Source organism: Scleropages formosus, chromosome 13 (assembly GCF_900964775.1).
Source record: "Scleropages formosus chromosome 13, fSclFor1.1, whole genome shotgun sequence".
Lineage (NCBI taxonomy): Eukaryota > Metazoa > Chordata > Actinopteri > Osteoglossiformes > Osteoglossidae > Scleropages > Scleropages formosus.
Genome location: NC_041818.1, coordinates 27,691,133 through 27,697,301, shown reverse-complemented (window position 1 = coordinate 27,697,301; position 6,169 = coordinate 27,691,133).

Genomic DNA, 6,169 nt, shown 5'->3' with positions numbered 1-6,169 from the left:
GAGAGCGCAGCTACATTTTCCATCATCCCAAAATAAAGTCCCGTAAAAACGCCTTATATGGGCCGAGACAGATTCCAGGAGCGGGATGTGAGACAACCTAAAGCTCGCGCTCCTTGGAACGCGCTCAAAACAGCCAAGGAATTCTTGCCTTTCTTTTCCCATCACTCCTCTCCTCTTTTTTTTTCCTCTTGCCCTCTTTTCCAGAGATAAATTTCATACCGATTATATTTGGGCTCAGTGGTCCCGCACAGACGCATCGTATAGAGTATGGAAAAGGCGCACGGTGGGGGTGGGGGGCAGAAGCCGAACTGTCTTTAGCGGCTCGGGACCTCGTTCGTCCCGCAGCCGCTCTAGGGTTGTGCTTCGGGTTTCGTTCTGGCCAAATGGGCCCGAGAAGCAGATGATTTTACCGCATAGAAGGTCGAGCAGGATTTTGGTTTTAATATTTATTCACTGCTGCTTTTCTCCAAAGTGACTTACAGCATTGGGTGATTTTACTGGAGCAATTTATGGTAAGTACTTTGTTGAAGGGTCCTACAGCTGGACGGGAGGCGTGACCCTGCGACCTTTTGGCTCTAAAGGCAGTAGCTCTAACCCCTGCGCTACCGGCCGTGCCTGTAATGCGTTTATTATGGTTTTTATATACCCTCCTGGGGGAGAAACTGCTTCAGTTTCACTTCCAGCATCTACAAGTCAAGATCCTACTGCTGAGGATGATGCTTAGGGTGGGTGTTGGGCGGAGGGCGGAGCCAACTGATCTGGGAAAAGCAAAATTATGAGCGGCACTGTGCTTTGAGAAGTGCAGGACATGTCTACTGGGTGTGTGTGTGTGTGAGGCCACTGTGCCGTGACTTGCTCGGGTTCACATCCACATTTAGCGTTTCGCTCTCGCGGTGGAGCTCATGTCAGCCAGAGGGACCGGCGAGAAGCGGCACAGTTCACCGTTTGCCAAAGTGTGTCCGTCGTTCTCTAGGCCCTGCCCGTTTGGCGCCGTGGCGGAAAGTGCGCCGTTCGCACGGGTTCGTCCGCCTGCCATACGTGGAACCGCGTGAGAGTTTCCCTCCGAACGTCCCTTTTTGGAAAAGTAGGCGCTGCAGGCCTAGTCCACAAGGGGGCACTATATATGTCCTGAGAATTGGGAGCCGCTTCCTATGTTTGCAACCGCACTTTAAAGAGATTAGAGTTGGCCTTCGATGAGTTTGCATCGGGGGGAGCCGCACTTTGAACGTTCTAGCTCAGGATCTCGGACTCCGGACAAACCGGAGCGGTAAAGCGACTCTCAGGAGACGGAAGGGAGCCGAGTCAAAGCGCATCCGTGTTCCGTGCTCCATCCTCCTAGATGGCGCCCCCTAGTGGTGAAGCCGAACCTCACCGTGGCCTTTTCTTGTGCTCGTTCCTTCCAGCAGGCCCTGCCAGTCCAGAGGTCGCGAGGTGAGCGCAGCTACCGGGGGCGGTCCAAAAAATGAGCATCGGATGGACGGAGGTTCAGCCCCCGGACCCACGGTGCAGTGCTGCATCTCTGGTCAGCTGGGAGTCTGAGATGAAGCACTGTAGCTCGGGACGGCGGCGCAGCCTGCGAAGCAACAGGGCCGTCGCGCCTCCTCGGCGTCCGTGTCCGGCGGCGCGTCACCTCTGCTGTGAACGTTTATTTGTGTCCTTTATTTTGTTTTCTTTTACCCTTCCGGCTCGTTCCTCTCGACCACTCCTCCGCTGCTCTTCTCCTTGCCCCCGGGGTCCAGTTTTCCCAGGAATCCCTTGGGCACTAATAAGGGGATTCCTGGAAATACTGTTCTTGGGGGTGGGGCTTGGCAACTTGACATCAGGACAAGGATCTCCTCACTCTTACACACGCAAACACCAGCATGTCTGAAACAAATGCTCGCCAGATGTGGCGAATGAATGTCTGCGTTCGTTTGAAGCGACGGCCAAACGAAATCAGAGGCAGAGTTCGCCCACCTACACCAGTAAATGTGCTTTGATTCTAAATGAATCTAAATTTGCGATTCAATGATTCTCAGAGTGTTTACAGATGAGATGTCATAATCATCCACTTTGCTGAGCGTAAGCGGCTATTTCCCGTGTCACTTGTGTTGGGTAAAGTGTAAAGGCATGTGAGATGTCAAGTGTTTAATAAACTTGAAAGCAATTTACTTATGTCTGTATTTATGTATATTTATAACGATAAAATCACGGCCACACTGTTTGTGCTCTAGTCTAATCAACACCAGTTCAACATCATATTTCTCTCATGTGGGTAAAAGCGCCATCTGCTGGTTGGAATAAAAATTACAGCAGCCTTTACGCTGTGTCGCCACCAGGTGGGGCTGTTGTGCTGTTTCTATTTTTGGAAGGTAAAGAAGCCACCACAGGGGTGATGGTCCAGATTATCTGGATTCCACCGAGGAACCGGTCCGGCCTCCAAACATCTTACCTATCAGACATGATCAAGGTGATGCTCGGGTTCATGGCCAGAAGCTCATATCATACGTGTCTTCGTGTTGACAGCAGCCTTTCGCAAAACCCAGGAACAAATGGTGATGAATGCGGAGATTAACGGGGGATTTCAGAAGCACTCAGAACAATCACGTGGGGTGTGTCTGTCCATCACACGGTGGTTCCAGTAAACAGGAAAGGTGTGCGGATAAACACATTACATTCACCTGTCTGACCAGGACACTCAGCGGGAGGTTTCTACACTGATTTACCCTGATTTACGTATCGAGCTGGGTCATTTTTACAGTATTGGCACCTCACTCGAGGGGACCTCAGCGGGGGTGGGAATCCACCCCGGGTGCCTCGACTGCAGGGCGAAGGCTCTAAGCACCGGGCCCCCTGATGGCGATGAGTGTCACATCGGTGTTGATGAAGCCCTGCTGTGGAATCAAAGACGGCCGCTTCTCATATGGCTCCCGCTGGCATCCGTAGCAAGCGGCAGCTGAACGGTTCAGGGTTCGAGAGAAACAAGCATCCTGTGTCCTGAATGCACTCGCTCTGCGTGTGTGTGTGAGAACAATGAGGCACAAGGAGATGAGTCACAGGGGACCGGGGTGCTTGGCAGAGCCAACAACAGTGCGGAAAAGGGTTCGGATGAATCACGCAGCACCTTCCTACCCTCCCCAGAGTATCTTTTACCTGCTGAATCAGCCGGTGGCGCCGCCCTCCCCGTTTGGGTGCGGCTCCCCACCGTGACTCACCTGTTCCTCCACTTCCTGTCAGTAACAATTGGGTCGAGGCCATTTCAACAGGAATCCCCACAGTTTGTGGAGTCCTGTGAGTGGGCGGAGCCATCACGGGAGTAGGGCGGAGCTAGGGGGAGCGGCTGGGTGGTTTGCTCCTCCTACTGCACCGGTGATCCCACCCTAGGTCTACAGGCAGCCTCCCGTCCCCCACGGTCCGTGCCCAGCCCCCGGCGACAGCTGCAGGAGGGGCGTGTCTGCACCGTTCTGTCCATCGAACCCCGAGCCTGGGCACAGACCCCCGGCCCCCAGGGGACACATCTCATTGGTGTTTCCATGGAGCGCTGCTGACGGAGGCCTCGTCCCTCGGGGGAAGGGCTGCCCCTCTCCATCTGCCGCCCTTCACCGTTTCCACAGCAGGAGCAAACAGATCACACATCCTGGCTGCCGGTGAGGGAGGGAGGGAGGGAGGGAGGGAGGGAGGGGGCAGAGAAGAAGCGACCTGATGGAGCACTGGACGTGTGTGTGTGTGGTGGAGGGTTGGCAGCCCTCCAGCGCAGCCTGGACAGACTGTGCTCTAAAAAGACCTGTAATGTCCCTCAGAAACAGATAGGGGGAGCCTTGTTTAACTGCCACCTTTATAAACAGTGAGTGAGAGTATGTGTGTGTGTGTGTGTGTGTGTGTGTCGGGGGGGGGGGGGGGGGGTATTGGGGGTTGTTCACTCGGTAACCCCTCTGTGTTGGTAACCTCACCACACACAACATGGCAACATGGACACGGACACAGGGGACACATGCCAGTAATGCACCTCTCAACCTTCCTTCCTGGGTCTGAACGCCGAACCCCTGAACACTGCAACCGTCCGAAGCGTGCCCCCGTGGGGGGGGGGGGCTTTGGGGGGAAGGGGGGGGTTCGGTCAGCGCTTGCAGCCACTCGACTGCCCCACACGCATCTACATGACATCCCGTGTCCCGTGGGCATAACACGAACCAGGCCTGTGGCCATCAAACGCAAAGTGTACATGGGGAAGGGCGGCACAGCGGGTAGCACTAGTGCCTCATGGCACCTGGGCTGTTCAGACATGGGTTGGAATCTGGCTCAGCGCGCGTGCAGTTCGAGTTTCCTCCTGCAGCGCAAAGACGCGTTTCAGCCGGACCGGAGAGCGTACGTCGAGTACGTCTGCAGCCGCCCGTCCCTTAGGCGTTCGCGATTCCCTTTTCGCTCGCATCGGCTCCGCTCGCCGCCCACGTGCGACGGCCGCGCGCACAGCGCTCTGCTTACGCAACGGCGCCGGATGGCTGCAGTTCTCAGCGCGGCCACGAGGGGGCGCCGCTCAGCTCCGCAGAGGGAGGCGGTTTCTGTGGGAGGAACAGCAGCGTGAAAGCACTTCCATTAAAGCCGCTTCCAAATTCGTCACTCACTTTCTTTCTTTCCTTGCTGCGCGCCTAGAATGAGGCTCTCCCGCATTTTACCGCAAGACCCTTTTCAGCGCCTCTACCCTTCAGAGCTGAGACACGTGCTCTGCCGTCGCGTGAGCGTTTCACGCGTAACACGTGCTGCCAAAGGGCACGAGCCTCAGCGCAGGAAAAGACGGGGCTCGAGGGCTTTCCGGTACCAGTCTACGCGCCATCGTGTTTTCCGTTGCCGCGACGACGGCAGCAGGGCCTCCGCCTCGGGCCGGGACCCGGCCGTCCGCGGTGACTCGGGTGCGAGCCTTCGCTCGGCGGGCCCGTTCCTGGGCCCCGCGCACGACCAGCGAGACCCAGAAGACGAGCCGAGCGACGCGCTCCCGCAGGCCTCTCCCGAACTCGAATCGCTCGCGTTCCCGTTACCGTGCGGCCGACTGGCCTCGAACCCAGGCGCGCACACTTTTAGTGAAATTGGACGCGCTGCTCTGCGTCCACTTTGCTAAAGTACACCTCTTAAATCAGCTTAACTGCAACTGTGATGGGAAAGTGCGCTAAAAATGGAAACGATCAACGTCGCACGGCGACAGACCCGCGACGGGGATGCTTTAGTGCCTTAACCGCGCCGTCAAACAGCCTCCTGTGCGGTGCGGTTCTTCCGACCGCACACGAACGGCAACGTGAGGTAGCGCTGCAAATTTCATCTGGAAAAGTATAAAGTTTTAATCCAAATCACAGAAAAAATTGTAACTCCGGCAGCCGAGAAGAGGTTTTGTTTCGTCGCCTCGCTTGCCGACCGTCCAACACCACCGAGGGCGTGTGGTCACTGCACCGGGTGCCCGACCTGACTGCGGCTAGGTACAGTACTACCACGGTATACGTCGACCGGCCCCAGAGTAGCGATAAGTTAACCAAAGTGGTACCCGCAGCGAGGATCAGAGGCCCCCTCGTCGGTTTCCGTTGCCATTTGTTCTGCGACTACGAAGGTGACCTTTGACCCCAGGTGACAAAGGTTAACACTAGGCGGCACAGCCGGCGAAAATCAACGGTCCAGGAGAGGGTTTGGGCCAAACAAACCGAGCGGAACCTCTCTATAATGAAGACATTGTTAGAACACCAGATTTACATGTTACACAGTACCTAGTCGTACTGCGTTTGTGGTACATCGGGTCAATAAACCCAGGTTTCGTGCAGAATGTGTCTAAGTGGCACAGCAGGCAGTTTGCACGGGTTTCTTCGGGTTCTCTGGTTTCCTCCCACGGTCAAATGTTAACCACAGAGTGGGCTTGGCTATATATCCTGTGATTGACGGGCCCTTGGACCCTTTACCTCCAGGATAGGCTCTGGACAGCCCTGGCCCTGCCTTGGACAACTGGTTAAGGGCAGTGAGTGATGTCACTGCAGGAGATGAAGATTCCCATCAGGGCGGACGCCGAGGCTGTAAACGAGTCCGGGGACTGTTCTTACCACGTTAGGTGTAAAGCGCGCACACGCACAGCTTAGTGTGGCAATAGGATTACACTAGAGCAGGCAAAGAGGGAGACAGGTGCAGCGCACACACGAGGGTGAGCAGACAGCGCGGTCAT